Source organism: Lasioglossum baleicum, chromosome 10, assembly GCF_051020765.1.
Source record: "Lasioglossum baleicum chromosome 10, iyLasBale1, whole genome shotgun sequence".
Lineage (NCBI taxonomy): Eukaryota > Metazoa > Arthropoda > Insecta > Hymenoptera > Halictidae > Lasioglossum > Lasioglossum baleicum.
In genome coordinates, this window is record NC_134938.1 from 363,934 (window position 1) to 381,165 (window position 17,232).

At 44.2% G+C, this 17,232-nt stretch overlaps 1 protein-coding gene across 6 annotated transcripts in view; it reads left to right on the top strand.

The window, feature by feature from the left end:
- The window catches only part of LOC143212937 (rap guanine nucleotide exchange factor 2), a 140,889-nt gene that overhangs the window by 41,392 nt on the left and 82,265 nt on the right, over positions 1 to 17,232 (top strand). The window contains exon 1 of one of the 6 annotated variants that reach the window (XM_076432271.1): positions 283 to 4,036. The exons of the other annotated variants lie outside the window; for them this stretch is intronic. The gene's annotated coding sequence lies outside the window, so the exon portion shown is untranslated. Of the gene's footprint in view, positions 1 to 282; positions 4,037 to 17,232 lie in introns of those variants that run through there. 6 annotated transcript variants of the gene reach the window in all.

Below are 17,232 nucleotides of genomic sequence, written 5' to 3' on the forward strand. Positions count from 1 at the left end.
GATTTCCACACTCACACGTTCCGCACTTTCTATTATCCCTTTTCTAGCTAATGATTCCTTAGTGTTATAATGATTAGATCTTAATCTACAAACTCTAACAATTATGTCCCTTGGAATTCCTCTTTTGTAAAACCATGGTTTCTCTTTCTTGTATCATAGTATTTTTCATAATAAAGTATGCCTTTTGAAATAAAGTGATATTTTAGATTGTCCTGAAATTCCTCCCACATTTGTTCACTATAAATTTGTTTGAAGTGTCTGTATAGGGTATTTTAATTTGCTCATTATGTTCAGTTATTGTCACTGTTTTTGCTAATCGGTCCACAACTTCATTTCCTCAATACCTCGATGCGAAGGGATCCACATAAATTCTACTTTACTATTGTTTATACTTTTATCTTTGAAACTATAAGAAATAGACATATTCGAGGGTGCGCCATCTTTTTGTCGCGGAGTGTACCGCTGTCTCGGTTACACCGACACCGACACCGACACCTTTTCTCATTTTTACGGCGATTCGCGCGCGCTCATTCTACTCCGTGCCCATTCATTCGCTCGCTTTCTCTTACGACCATACTCGTGCTCGCTTGCTCCACAACCCTTCTTACGCTCGCTTCGTTTCTTTCATTGCGCTGCTGTCACTGTCTCACGGACCGTGGGTACAGATGGTGGCAGAGGAGACAAGAGGAGTGTAAAGGGGAGGGGAGTCCCTCCCTCTCTCTCGACGCTACCTTGCCTCCTCCCTCCCGCCCGACCACCGAGTAATTGTGTGCCGAGAATTTACGAATCTAGCCGAACTGCATCTCGGTGCAGCGACGGAGAAGAGCGGTCGGTTTCGGAGTAAGTCTGCGGAAGAAAGAAGGACAGCTGTGTGAGTTAATAAACGGAGACGGGTTGTCTGGAGCGACGGAGACGGCAACAGGGAGTAGTAACGTAGTACGTGATCGACGGAGAGGGAGAGGGAGAGGGAGAGGGGGAGTCTCGATTACAGGGCCGTAACAATAGCGGAAATAGTGGGCACCTTCCACCGTGAATTCCTTACGTGCGAACCGTTTCTTTTACTCTCTTCCTATGATTTTTAACGAACCAAGACAAACATTATTACAAATTAGACGTAGAATTAAAACTCGTTAAATGAACTGGACCATTGCTAGTATTTTATGTCACGTAGTTTCTCAGTGGAGAATATTGTGAAAATACATATACATATAATGTTTTGGGCAATATGTCCCGAAATTATATGACCCGACTCGACCTCTTCTCGACTTGTCCCGACCATCGGGTTCTCGCACACCCCTAGTAAGGACCAGTTAGTGGATACCGGAAAAACAGTGTGAAAGGTTTTTCGGGCGACAGGGGAGACCGTGAATCGTGTCGAATAACCGCGCATTGGAAACCATTGGAGCAACACCCAACACCCGACGACGCGGTGACCGACACCGTGGCACGTGATCGGAGGGGAGCACGGGTGACTGCGGGTGACCGGGAACTACTTGCTACAACACTGTCAGCGTACAACAGGGAAAGAAGGAAGGGTTCGGGGCGTGACGAGCAGGGTGGGGAAGAGAAGGGAAGGGGGGTCTCACCTACAGAGAGAGACCCCAGTCTCCTCGAGTATATCGTGACGGTTGGAGAGTGTTGCGATTAATACTCGGCTGCACCCGCGAGTCGCATTCCATTCCCGGCGATTCCAATCCGCGCACGGTCTTTCCACCAAAGAGAAGGAATCGTTTCTGAGAGAATGCGTAGGTGTCCGCGTCCGCGAAACACCGTCGGCTTTGATTCGGGCTAACTCGATCGGCTGACACGGGACGAGCCGATGTGGACGGGTGTCGCTTCAGTGTACAATACGTGTTAACGTGTGTGTCTCCCACTCTCTCTGTCTTTCTACCTTCTCCCTCTATACGTGTGTTTATGGTGTCGGTGGTCGCCCGTGCACGCGTCCAACCCCGGTGCGGTGTGTCACTCGATGCAGCGTGTCTTCACGATCGATTTTCGGGATAAGAAAGAAAAGAACGTGGCCTTTCCGGGACTGCACGTGCGCGCCATACACCCCCTACCCCTGTAGCCGACGATCTCCTTTTGCACCACTCGAGAACACCGCGAGCAACATTGCAAGAGCGAACGCGCACCCTTCAACCTCGGGTGAAGACTCAAAGCCACTTTGCACGCAGCCGGCGACGGTATCGTTCGCACGTTCTCGACCGACGTTGTTGTAGCTGCTACTCCGCGTTGAACAGTCCGACAAGACCTGGAATTTTCCGGAGTTTTTGGTGTCAAAGAACGAGCGATACGTGCCCGAAATTCGAGAAGCCGACCCAGGGAGCTAAACTATCGCGGTGGCAGATGAAGAGCCACCCAACAAAGAGAATCATCAGTGTTTTTCACATAACTCCGGGGACAACGGACGGTAACCGGTGAAGAGGCGTACCCCAAGTGGGCTAGGTGAGCGTGACCGTTAACGGTGCAGCGTCTGGACAACAAGTGGATGGACAACAAGTAGACGGTGACAAAGAATCGTTCGTGAACTTTGTCAACCTTGCCGCGACAAAGGACCTGCGAGATCGAGTTCCTTGTTGATCCTCTACGTACGGTATCTTGTTACGACTTGGTCGCTAAAAATTGGTTCCGGTAATTCGACCACGTCGCGAGGAGGACGGACGACGTGTCCGTGTCGTTGAAGATTAGAACGTCGACGATGCATCATTGCTGCGGAGATAGTCTTTAGAAGTTGAACGCAGCTTCGGTCACCGGTAGCTACCGAACATTCTGCGCAGAGCTGCGATCCGAGGAGGCAGAGGCCAAAAAAAGTATACCGCGGATCACCGCGGGCCAGGAACTCGTTTCGCGAGTACAAGGTCCTGGAATCGTGGGACCAGTGACCCGTGGTCCCTGGCAGTAACCATCGACCAGCTAACCTAAACCCTGCAGCCTCAACAGCAGCGGCAGCATCGGCAGGCTGCCCGACCAGCTCCTCTTTTTTTTCAAAACCGCCTGGCTGACATCGGCGATTGGTTTCCGATCCAGGGTACAACAGAGGAGCTTCTCTGGACTGTTTACGGGGGCGCGCGCGCGCTCCGGTGGGAGCGAAACTATAGCTGTGTAGCCTACGCTGCACGGTAATTGCCATTCGCTTTCACCTAAGAAGCGAGCCGGGACACGGAGGGAGCGAGTCGTTCCATAATAAATCTAATAATCGAGGCTAACGGTCCGCGGTCAGCCGAAGAGAGCACGTAGGAGAAGCAAGACATTGCGCTACGAAAAGGGCGGACACGCGACGATCAAGACTCGATCAAACCACAGGATCCAGGACCTGGTTCTGAAAGATCTACCGCTGTGACGATTACCGGCGGCGGTTTACTTCAATCGGGCGTTGGAGGAGATCTGTTGGGCTGTTGAAGAGGATCTGTTGGAGCCTTGAAGATTTGCTGGAGCCTTGGAGATCTGTTGGAGCCTTGAAGATCTGTTGGATCCTTAAAGAAGATCTGTTGGACCGTTGAAGAAGATCTGTTGGACCGTTGAAGAGGATCTGTTGGACCCTTGAAGAAGACTTGTTGGACCCTTGAAGAGGATCGGACCGAGAAGGAAGAGGTCGTTCTAGGAAAGAGTATAGCCGTGGAGTTACAGACAGATTCGGACGGTGAAAGTGCCGTGGGAATGTTCGAAAGTATCGCGGCAAGGCGAGAACGTTGAACGAGGAATAGAAACAGTGAAAAGATATCGGCTTGCCAAGTCGAGCCTGCTGGTTTTCATCCGTGCGAATTGGTGCATCGTACGGTTGAGTCTGAAGGCGGGATACGTGCGAGAGATTTTGTGATCCGTGGCGATTGAGAGCGGTCGAGAGGATAAACCGGGTTACTCGACGATGCGTTCGCCGTGAGGTTCCGAGTCGTTTCTCTGCGTGGTGCCTTCGCGTGGATATCGTTGTACGAATTTCAATCGACACATCGCGTGGAACAGCCGGCAAACTGGATGCTCCAGACGGTGCCTCGCCTTCCGCGCCTCCGCCAGACATCACTGTCACCCAGAATGACCGGTGAGATTTTCATATTTTCACCGTTTTCTCATCGTGAACGACCACCCTAAGTATCTAAATACAGTAAATATTTGATCTAAGAAAAACCCTCCGGTCCGTGCTGTTTCTTAGATCGTACAGCTCTACTATTTCTATTACTAAATAGTTCTTTTAAAAGGAACAAACACCGAGAACTCGAATTTGCGAGATTAACACTTGCGTGTCCCCACTGTACCTTCCCCTTCTAGTTCTGTCACACTGTCACGTGACTAATCCCTATGGGAGAGAGGAGGTTACTTTTTCCCTTTAAAGGGAAAAGCTCCCTTCGCGCTCCCTCCCCTCAATCTGCTTCTATCCGAGTGTCAACAAGACCAGACACGATAAAGCAATAAATATTTTGCAAAATGATATTTTAGAAATATTTATGAAAATGTGCAGTTGACTTTATAGATACATATTGTGTACTAGTGCAATAATTAATTTTTGTTTTCTTAAATGTAAGTAAATAAGTGCACAACTATCCTTACTAGAATGGACCTTGACAAAAGTTTGAACGATATTTATTTTATAATATGTAAACGCTATAGAAGGTACGGTTGTTTTGTTGGTCGAAAATTATTATGGATTGCGGATAAAATAGCGGATGGAATATTCCGCGATAATACCGAAAATGTCAGAAGCATTTGCTGCAGCGGGTCAACTTCGCGTTAATTTTATCGTCGACGATATTTTTAACAGAACTCGTGGGCAGCGATCTCTCGATGGGCAGAGTCCTTGCCGGCGCATTTCATTTTGCTGAACATGCCGTGATAATTTAATTTCTCTTCGTAGTGGATTCTTCGAATATATTCTCAAACCAATTATGATGTGTTATAATTATCGAGGAAAAAGGTCAAAATTGTTCTGCAAATGGAATATTGAACGACTGTGTTTTTATTTGTCATAATTAGAGGGGCTTCCGTGTTATTTTATATGGTAAATAAGCGTGGTAAAAACGCTGTTTTTTTCTCATTTGACGCCACTGCGCGTTTCGTCGTGTATCACAATGTCACGTGACTAATCCCTCAATTCTCAATTCCCCCGATCTGGCAACTCTGGCCCGGGGTCCTTCGGCGCCCTCTTTCGGTCTTTTCGTTCAACATTGGATGCCCAAATCTCTGATATTTTGAGTTTCATTTCAGAGTTTCTTTTTACCCCAAATGCGTAGACACGCCGCGAATTCTTTTCGTTCCATTACATAATTTTCGTTGCTCTGTATCACACTGATGTAATCACTTTCAAGAGAAGCCTTTATATAAATGATTCACGTAATTCCCGAGGAAGAAAGCAGCCGGTTCGTAGCAACAGTTACGTGTTATAAAACGTCGTGACCCATCGATCGCGGGCTCTAACATTATTTTTCGGATAGACCACGTCCGTCTCTACTACAGGCTGGAATATCTCATGAGGCAACACCGCGTACAAAACATCGGTCCTATTTGTTGGGCCGTTCAGTCAGCAAAATCTGTTCGAGCAGATTAAGGCGAAGTGTCTGCAACTCATGTCGGGTCACTGACGGCAACTCATGTCGGGCGAAGATATTTTGCTTTTTGGTTCGAAAAAAACGTCGACGATCCAAACTTGACAGGGTGGCTTCTCAAGATAAAAGTCTGCTCTATTGCGTGGTATACATAGTTCGATTTTCCGCTGGACCCTTATTTTTTGAGATAAATTCAAAAATATCCTCAACAATTGGTGCAAAAGTGGTGTCTCTCCATCTTCAACGATTGTTTAAACATGCTTAAACATTCATAATGTATTAATATTGGGTATCACTGTATTCGGGAAAGTCTACAGAATCTTCTGCTGCAACGAACAATCCAATATCTTTTATAATAACATCACAATATTCGTTTAAAGTTGAAAAATATGTATTTTTTTCAAAATCAAGTTTCTCAAAAAAGACTCTATAAGAATCATCGAACAGTAATTGTTGAACAATTTTGGTGTTGGACAGTATAAATCGAATCGGAAACTTTCTTCCAGCTGTTCTATTAATCGGAAACTTTTTTCCCTGTAACATTTTGTTTATTTTATCGTTTCTTTGTTATAATAAATGGAAGCTTATATTATTTTGTTGTTTTTCATTCTTCAATAAGCCCCTTTTCATTTCCATCAGTGTTAACTCCATAAAGTAATATTTTATACTTCTAAATTGTGAATGTTTCCTCTAAAATCTGTATTAATGCCTCCGATCGGAAACATTCTGCCACGGGGTGTATAAATTATGATGTATGATGTAAAGGCACAAATTTTCAGTACGGTAAAGCAAAGAGCAGCTAAAATTGAAGTAAACCTTGCTGTAGAAGGGAAAATTGAATTTTATTTAATTTATTTAAATATATCTACGAGTCTTAAAAGAATGACAATGACATCCTATCGCCTTTGAAGCGTCTATGGCGCATGGGGTGATAACCGTAGGTATAAGAATTGCTAAAAACTAATCATCCTTAGTGGTACCACCGGGATTATTTCCGACTTTCGTCACGTGTATCGATCGACAAGGAGGAATTCACGAAACGGTGTTCTCGAATCGCATCAAGAAATTCGAAGGAGTGAGACCAATTCTATTTTCATTATTTCCACGTGGCATCCTCGATTTCCTATTCCGATAAAGGGTGCCTTGTGCTACCCTCGCGAGGGTTCCTGCCAGTTTTTATAATTAAATTTTCTCGGCAGGGGAAAGCCGTTCACGGACGATACCCTCCCTCCTGTTCCAACATCAGAATCCGCGTCGCTTTCGACTATATTTTAATGGCATCGACCATTCCTTTGATAACGTTTATAGAATAACTTATCGATTTCCTATTGGTCGCCGGAGCCCGCGTGGTGTTTTACTTCGAAGCAATGTTTTCTGACGGCTCCGAGCAAAAAAAGAAGGAGACCAGACAAGGAGAGAATGAGAGATGTGGAGAGAAGCGGGAGGAGGACACGAACGTGGGAACGCGCGCAGTTTTTCTCAAAGGGGGTGCGAATAAATTTAGCGCGGAATACAGTTAGTTGACAAGAAGATTTCATTCTTGGCTGAACCTTATGTCGTGAACGTTATGCGTTTACTAGGTTGGCTGTTATTTCTCGTTGTCGAAATTTTTTCTCGAAATTTCTCTCACAGCACCCCCCAGGATTCTTCCAAATAACTAAAAAACTATCTGCGTAAAGTTTGAGAGAGCTCTGAATATCTTCTAAATTATTTACCGCAACGAAAAATGGCTGCGTTTTTATGTCGTATTACATTTTTTCGTGAATGAAAAATGTTGGATTAAAATAAAAAAAATTTTTCTGCAATTTGATAATTCAAGTGTGCTCTACATTATTTGTTTTATCAATAAACATTAGTGAAAAATGTGAATTTCTTTTTTTTTGAATTCGTGGAATTACTTCTGTTTAATGTTGCATATTATTTATTAAAAGTCAAGAAAAATTTTTTGGTTCCATTTTATCAAGGATCAAGGTCTTATAATCAGTCTTATAATCGGAACTGCGTTTAGAAAAACCCTCTAAAATGAACCGTCTACTTTCTTTCTAAACAAGTTTTCAAAATTGATTTTGACGTAATCCTATCTCCACGTTGCCCAACGAGATCAGCAAGTAAAGTGCGTCCTTTGCTGCCTACCCAAGAAGGGTAACATCAACTCTGTCGTACTCGAGGAGCTGTCTTTACGTTCGCTACCTCGTCTCGTTGGACAAGGTATACATAGAATCCACGTTACCGAGGTCGTAAATATATTTCTGACGGAACGATCCACGGTTTCGTGCTCTCGAAATTCCCATAATTTTCAGATCTTATCCCCCCTCTATCAAGGTATTCGATAAAATAAGGTCTCCCGAATCCTAGGGCCATTTTTACTCTCTGATATAGTGATTCTGGCAATGAGAAAGATGGCCCTGCAGATGAAGCGAGAACTTTTGATCGTGGACATCGCTTCTCAATTTACCCCATCAGAGTATTTGCATGAGATTTCTTTGAATGTTCGAAAATTTCTCCAGATTTGAATGTTTGAATATTCCATATTGCTGTACCCTCTTAATCAGTGTCGCCAGATCAGGGGAATTAAGAATTCAGAGGCGTTCAGTTACCCTCTAACCGAATGAAGAAGTGGGAGAACGGGCCTAATGTGGCCGGCGAGCCGCAAGTTGGACAGGCACGCCTAATGACAAGCTTCAATTCTACAATTTTGATTGCAATGATTAAGCGAAACACCTTACAAAATGAAGAAGAGTGAATTTACTTAAACTTTGTACGGTTTTCATTATACTATGTATTCAGTAGCGCGTTATAACGTGGTGGGACCTTGGGCCAAGTAGAATTTCGGGGCTTCTAACCCCAACTAAATAACTTTACGAGAAAAACGTAGAATTTGGATCTTTTGGATCTTGGTTTATGTTCGGGGCCCCCTTTTGCTTGGGGCCCCAAGTTGCCCATAGGGTAACGCGCCACTGTATGTGCTTAAGTAAAGAAGTCAATTCAGTAATTTCCTATGAAAGCGTTTTTATAATTCCAATAACCATATGGATCAGGGAAAACCGGCTAATTTGACCGTGGTAAGTTTAGTGTTAAGTCACTTTGATTTCATGGGATTTTTGGGGATGGTCCTTCGGCGGTCAACGCGCTAAGTAAAAGCTGTGTTCGTCTTTCTCGAAAAAAAAAACAAAATCACAAGAAATCTCGCATCAAGGAAATGGCTTGCAGAAGGAGAGAAAGAGAGAGACGAATGCAACCGCATCTCGATCGGGATTTCGCCGAGTACGCAAGTACTTACGCGTGCACGAGTGCACGCGAGACCGAGCGATGCAGTTGCCCGCGTGCAACTACGTAGAACCCGTCTTACGATCCAAGGCTATCGAGTGCATTCCGTCGTTGCCCTTCCCGCCGAACGATTTCTTCTAAGCTTCTAATTTTCGCGATTCGATCGTTTTATGGGCATCGGTTGGTTCGTGGAATCGGAGCCGTGCGGTTTCTTTCCTGCTCCGTTTCCTGGCAACGGTATTTTCCGCGTTTTCAGAAATACTGTTAATACAAAGTTGTTGCAACGTCGAATTCCCAGGTGTACGTGCTCGAACCGCGGACAATACCTGTGGGTAGCTGCGATAAGCGACACGCGCCGCGCATTTTCAAAGTATCGCTCCTAGGCAAGGTCAAATCGAGATTATAAATTCGTCTTCTCCTTTGTGCGACCCAAATGTCGTCCAGTTTATCGGTCCGAGGACAGAAGCGCGTTTTCCGCGGACGTGAAAGTTATTTATCCGCAATGCGGAAACAACCATTGCCAAAACGTATCGCGTACAGTATCGCAAATTACATTGAAACAACCATAATGGCGGTCAAGGTTTCCCGAGAGCTTCTTTGCTAAGTCGTCGCAGACTATATTATCTCGTCCTCTTTATAGGAACAGAGAAGATAGAACCACTCATCTGTAGCTAAAAGTGGGTATGCGTTCTGTAAGCGTAAGCGTAAGCTGCAAGCGGTAAGCGGTAAGCGGTAAGCGTGCCAGAGCGATATCCATTAAAATTCACCGACGTTACGGATTCGCGTCCTCGGATAGTATCGACGCGATAGACTGGACCAGCTGGACCGTGAAACGCGTCCGCGGTACGCACGTGCCACGATTAACAAACACGAGGAAAACCGATCGACCCGACCCGACGCGACGCGATCTGATGCAACGCTGTGTCGCTGGGACAATGGGAGAAAACGGTTAAAAAGTTGGTCGGAGGGTCTCTTTCGGTCCATTGTCTCGCGTGATCATATGGCTGGCGCAGCGCGGCTCTGTTGCCCGTGTTTATTATCCTCTTTTCGTACCCTTTGGGATCTCGCTGCCAGGAGGCCCTTGTGTCCGGTAAATTCGATGAAACGTTTGCGGCCACTTAGAACACGGACCACCTTTTCACCCACTGTACAACATCTTTTGTTCGGTTTGAGTGGCTCGCAGCCGATTGTCAACGATTGCAAACATTCGCGGGGATCCCCAATCCCCAATTCCCCACCGACCATAACCGCACCAATTGCATGTATTGTTTTCGTTATCCGTAAAATATACATGGGTTCTGTCTTTCGTTGATTCCGACGGGTTTTCGAGCCGAACATTGGCGTCGCACAGTTCTTTGAGCGCCAAATGGATACCCCAGTGCTTCCCAGACTTTTTTTTACTCGCGGCGCACTTTACAGCAAATGAAAAAATTGCGGCGCACCCAGACATTGTGGTTTTTAAAAAGTTTTTTTTATATATCTTTTTTTCATACATCTACTGTCAACCTCTGCCATGCTTAACGATAATTGATTTCAGAAGTAAAATTGTCGATTTGAACTTCTACAGACATGTGTGTTGGCCACACCATTATTCGCTACACCATTAAACGCCTACACCATGTTTGGTTTTTGGAATTTCGCGTTCCTAAATCGGCTGGTTTCCCCACTGTGCGACGCCACTAATTTTATTTGGCGGTCCTAGTTAGGTCTAGGTTGGTCGCTTTCGCGTCAACCGCTCTTCTTTGTTAGCCCCCGTGAGGTGGCACGATCGAATCGAGACCGCAGCTGCGACTTCGCCTCGCTCGCGACGATAATTGGGAACAAGTTGGCAACGCGCGATAATTGGAAATAAGTTGACAACACGTCTAGGTTAGGTAACACGTTCCCCGGATATATGGAAAACTGATCTTGCAACGTCGTTGCGCGTCTTTGCCGACCGAGGTCGGAACCTCGGCCCGAAACCTTGCCTCGTTTAATCTCTGTGTATAGTCTTTGCTAATGACGTTACGATCGAGCCCGCGTACCCCGGTTAATCGTATCAGATTAGCGGGAACTTCGATATCGAAGAATAATGGTCGTTATGCGCTAAATTATCGCCGTGGACCGCTGCTGCCAGAGAGAGTTTGTAATTCCTTAAACCCTATATGTAGTGTCTCTATCTACCTTCGATTATAATTTTATTACAAGATCTACCGCTACCGCACATGATCTCTTATCAAATATCATTTTAGAGAAGTTCGTTCTTGTTTAAACCGTTTGCCAGCGATATAATGGCGTCCCTGATATTTTTTATCTGCATTTTTTCTTAGAAATGAAGGTGACCCTCAATTATTTAAATGCAATGAACAGTATCTTTTTTATATCATATGAAAGTGTGTGAGAACGAATCCATTCGTATACGACGCAATGACCTTTAAGATCACACAATGTCAGAAGTGGAAGAAAAAATATTTTCTTAGAACCGAAGGTGACCTTCAATTTTTCAAATGCAAATAATAGTATCTTGTTTATATCATATGTAAGCGTGTGAAAACGAATCTATACGACGCAATGACCTTTAAGATCATACAAGGTCAGAAGTGGAAGAAAAAATATTTTCTTAGAACCGAAGGCGACCCTCAATTTTTCAAATGCAATGAGCAGTATCTTTTTCTACCATACGAAAACTTACAGAAAACAGTAGGACTTTTTCCTCTTTCATGCTTGTAATGTTCGAACACCCTGTATATGCACTGCCTAAAGCCGACCAGTAGATTCGTTGAACTTAATCGGAGCCGAGTATTAAGTCGAATAGTAATTCGCAGCAGCGTATTATGACTCTTTTGATCCCCACAATGACACTAATGGGACCCCTTATCTACGACAAAATTTAATCAATTCAATTCCGTTTTGTAAATTACATACGATATTATTAACAATCTTCTTATTTATTTATTTTTTAAGTTGCATACAGGTTCATATACAGGGACGGTCGTTTTTCAGATTTGATTAGTTAATTTTGTATGGTAATCATAATCGTATAAACGTATGGTAATCACTCTCGACAGTGTAGAAGGAAGTACAAAAAAAAATCAGGTCGCTGTCTCTCACGGTACAGAAACTTTGGAAAATGCAGTACAATCTTTTCACTCGCTTTCGGAATGAAATTTACTTGGAAGAAAACGAAGTAAATCCCGCGAGCAACGGAGTATCACGGTCTTTCGTGTTTCTACGTGACAATGAATAATTACAGGGATTAAAACGAGGACGAGGAGGAAGCGGGGAAATCTTGTCTGGTTGCTCATCGTACTCGTTTTGCGTTTTGTTTCTTCTTTCTGATTGGCACGTCTCCCGCGAACGGGATTCCCCTGTTTGTCTCTTATTTTTGTATGAAAATAACAGAAAATAACAAAGTAATGAAAATAATCAATAATAAATAATATCGAAAATAATCAGTAATAAATAATAATGAAAATAATGACTAATAGAAGAATAATAAGAACAATTGTATTTAAGTTCGTGTGTATTGTGTATTCACATTAATTAAATGGAAATTATTTTATACTTTTTAGTGCGTTTTTTCGAAGTCGGTTTAATTTTTTTTTATAATCTGCCTGCACTTTTGTCAGTATAGACAGAGATAGACCACCCACCTTAGATCAAGACTTTACTGTACCCCTGTAAGGATTTATGTATCATGGTATCGTTTGCTTGGTATTGAACTCCCACTTCGAGGAGGGATTGCTTTACGATTGATACGATACGGTACGGTCCGGTACGGTCGAACGATTTTTGATACTGTGATGCGAGAGGAGCACGACTAACGGAATACATTGGCGACGATTTCGTGAAATGATCGCTTTGTGGGTTGACCAGATGTGTGCCAAGTTTCCAGAACTGGAAGTGACACTCGCTCGCTCCACTTTCGGAGGGCCCTTGAACTCCTTTTTGAGTTCCCACGCGATCACTGTTTGTGCGACCCGTGTCTGTCACTCGAACTCCACTAATCTGATCGAATCGCAAAGATCATTATCAGTTCAAATAAAAACAAAATTTTGTGTCTCGAAATTTCTGTACCAGCGTTTTCGAATCGTTTGCGATCGTAATTTTCTCGATTTTCATCGATTTTCGATTATCATTTCAGAAAGTTCAAGTGTTACTATTCTTAATCAGCCGTTTTATTACCTTTTTTTTTATTTATCCGATACTTTGAACACCGCGTTGCGTCACGTCACGTCATGTCATGTCAGGCAAGTATCGTATCGAATAAAAACATTGTCATGATTAACCGATTCGTTCCGGGACGCTGCACTTTTATTTTTATATCACTTTTACTACAGTTTGCGCACGTGACACCGAAATTATTGGCGAACGGGTGGCATTTCCAACGCGTCTTTCCAATGTCTCGCGTTTACCTCATTTTTAAGTCGACAAATATTTCTTCACATTTTTCGTAGAAATAATTCGAGCTTGACCCCTCCCCAAGGTTTAGTACTCGGTAAGCAATCCGCTCTTGTATCCGCTTTGGTACATATGACTCTGGACCAAATCCTGTTCCGAGCATGTCTTAGCATCAAAATGGCCGCCTTTTGCTCCCAAAGTATGATTGCAGATATTTGATCTTAATCTGCTCGAACAGATTTTTCTGACTAGGCACTTCCCTGCTAGATATTTTGTGGTCTATGGGCCTAATGCATGTCTATGGGCTAACTATGTGTCTATGGGCTAACTATGTGTCTATGGGCCTTTTTTTTGTTTAAGAGCGGTGGGAAAAATGCGTTTACGCACTGGCTCCTCCTCCTAAAGATGACAGTCGGTGGAATGTGGGGCTTGCTTGCGCAATACCCACTAAAAGCCCCACCGCTCGAGGGCTCGCACCCGTTTCCTCCTCTAGAGTCAAGAGTAGGTGCAGACAGGGTCCCACTATTCGTATTTCACCTGAATGAACTAGGGATTTCTTGGAAAAGCCAAGGACAGGAGTGGTTAACTCTGTGGTAGGTGGGGCGTTGTAAAGCGAAAAGCTGGTCGCGCACCCTCCGTTAGCCGCAGACGATTTTGAGGCGACTACGGGCTCAAGAGGCCTTGGGCGGTGTGGTTTAGTGGGCATGGGTAGGGGTATAGTCCCTATAGTCCCGTTTCCCGCAAATTCCATCTAGGGGATGCCGAGTCCCACACTACCCCCGCAGACGTCATCTGAGAAGGGGGTATGCGTAAGTGACATTCCCCCACCGCCCTCAAATAAAAAAAAAAATACTGGGGACTTATGACTCCACACATGTTCTTATCTATTATATGTCTATGGGCCTACTATGTAAAAGCTCCTTCGTTGTCCAAAGGCCGGGTGTTTGAGCGGACAACAATCGTGCCCGGACACTATTTTTGATTTATGACTTTGTCTAGATATCGCGCCGAGCGAGACTTCAGTAGAGAGCCGAACATAGAGAAGCACAGAAGGAAATATGGATCGCGTGACCGAAGCGTGTCGCCGTCGCCGGCACAGTTCAAAGAATGTCCCGTACGCTGTTCTTCGTTGCCTTCGAAACTTTCATCATCGATTAAACCCCTAAATATAGTTGAAATTATATCGTGTTCGGTGTAATTTTAATCAGAGAAATGCCAAAGATAAGCTAGTGAAAGTCCCATAAAGGAATAATGGAAATTAAGAAAAAGTTTGAGTATTCGATTCACTCGAGTCAATGTTGTGGTGTTCACACCGATATATCCGAGCCGACATCAATCGTCGCCGCCCTGCGGAGCGACTCGGCGTTGACGGGCAGTGGAATGGGTAGGCACTGGACAACGATCGTGCCCACGATTCAGGACAACGAAGGAGCCTTTACTGTATAAACAGTCGACCAAGCCAGCCGATGAATCGCAGTGCTCGGTGCATAGGAGGACAAGCGCATAGGAGGACAGTGCGAACCTGTAATCCTGCGCAGGAAAGTTTCCTCGACGGCTGACCTGTGTTCGCGTGGGTCCGAAGGAACGAGTCGTGTGCATCGTGTCGGCAGGCCGCAGGCTAGAAAGTAGCCAGCGTACGGCGACTTATTACGTTTTCTTGGCCTGGTGCGCGCACGACGTATACAATCTCGGTGCAACAGCTCCTCTTCGGGCCGGCTGCAACGGCATTTACCGCAAACACGACCGCTGCGCTGGAATCGGACCATCGGACCACAGGGCCTGGTATCCAATACCTGATGCTGTAGCTGTTAACAGTGACCCCGTGGAATTCGCGACGCGTTCTTATCCGGCACGATCCGTCTGCTCGATGGGCGCGCTCAATCATCTGCGAAAGTCCAAGTATCTCATCCGGACGTCTTGGAAATAGGTCATAAAGTTATTTTCAACCTTCGATCGGCGCCATTTACGCGAAAGAATCGACCCGCGGCTGTCTCTGAAGTCGACCGTCCAAACGAATCCTTGCAAGTTTGCGACGACAGTTGTTCGTTAACACGCTGTTAGTTGATGCGGGGATGGACTCAACGTTGCCACTCTAGAAATGACAGGATGTCCCTTGTATGTCTCCAATGAAAACCAATTTATGTCGAATGTTACAAACATTTTGACGCGATTTCTACGTCCTCAAAATGAATGCCCTTATCAACAATGCATCCGGTAATTATACATATAGAAAAGTACTGCCCTCTCCGATTTTGATGAAATTTAAATATGTTATAGATATTGATATTTTGAACAACTTTTTCCTTTTCCAATATAGGGGGGTCGCTTTTAGTTTTCGAGATATTTGCAAAAAACTATCGCGAATACTGTATTGAATTTTTCGTATTCCTGAACGCTCCGCTGCAACGTAGACTGTTTCGGTGCGGCGTTTGTTTACATTTTGACGCTGTAGTGATAAAAGAGAAAACAGGGGTGACACTGAAACTAGACCTGGAACTGGAACTGGAACTAGAACTTGAACTGGAAGTAAAACCGGAACTGGAACTGGAACTAGTCGCCACGGGAGGGGAGTCTGTTCCCTACCTCGTTTGGGAACCACTGCGCGACCACTATTTTTCGATAATATGGTCAAATACAGTGGCCGAAATTTCTATAAAGTCATCTTCTTTTTCATAGATATTTTAAAAATATCACCATGTTTGTTGATTTATCGTATCTGGTCTTGTGCCTTGTAGACACTCGGATAGAGGGACTGCGTACTCTAGACCGCTATGTTTACTATTTACGTTTGTTTTGATTTTTTTCTGTGTGATGCAAAACACAAGTGCGAAGTTTCTATAAAGTCACTTAGTGTTTCTCTGTATTCTGAGCAGAGAACTACGGAAAACTGCGAATATTCTAAAAGTTTCAGAACTCAGACAGAAATCCTGTTTGTTATAATTTGATTCACGTGTATGAGAATGCCGAGAGGAAAAGTACTAACAAGTGAAGAAAAAGCATCAATCGATGCTTATAAAGATATGGGCTGCTCTAATCGCGCAATTGCTAAGAAAACTAATCGGTCATATACTGTGATTAATAATTATATCAATTTACGTGAAAATTACGGAAAAAATCATCTTAAAGGTAGTAGTAAAAAATAGTCAAAGAGAGACACAACATTCAATATTAATGAGGTCTGCAGCTAAGGAAAGGAAAAATACAGCACAATTTCGAGCTGAATTGGAGCTCCCAGTAACAACAAGACGTGTGCAACAACTTTTAAATTCTTCTGGACAAAAATAAATCGTAAACCAGGCCTTAAAGAAGTACATAAACCGGCCCGTATTGATTTCGCACGGGCACAAAACACAATGACTTTATAGAAATTTCGGTGAGTGTACTACATTTAGGAACGAATAGAAATGTTTAGAAGTTTCTCTTATATAATCGCAAATATCAAGCATTAATTCCTTAAGCTATTAACAAAAAGTACGTATTGTTTTTTCCTGTTTTCGAGTTTTTATATAAAAATTCTCGCGATAATTTGTGCAATCGTCGAGCACTTTTTGACAAATGGTCTGTCGGTAAATTGGTAAAGGAGGCACGGACTGCATCTACGAACGATAATGCAGATCGACCGTTTACCTCGCTGAGATAAAGTAGGAATCTGCAAGCCACGCGCTGTATTAGTTCGCGGATCGCCCACAGAGATCACCACGCGAACTTGGAAGACAATTGAACGCGTTTCTTTAAAGATCGGTCCAGCATTCGCCCCTAATATTCGTATTCGGTATTCCATATATGTTAATAAATACGTTAATAAGTTTCAAATTCCATCGATAGCACAAGGATAAATCGATATGAAAATATGGACGAACGAGGGGGAGACGCGAAGCTTATCTTCGAACTAGACGTTCCTCGGCGTAGTCGTGGCAGCATCGAGTGCTCGTCAAGTGCCTTTAGAAAACTCGGAACCCCTCACGCCTCGCGCCAGGGCGGACTCACAAAGCCGCTTTTCACGATGTCGCTTTTGTGTGTGTGTGTGTGTGTGTGTGTGTGTGTGTGTGTG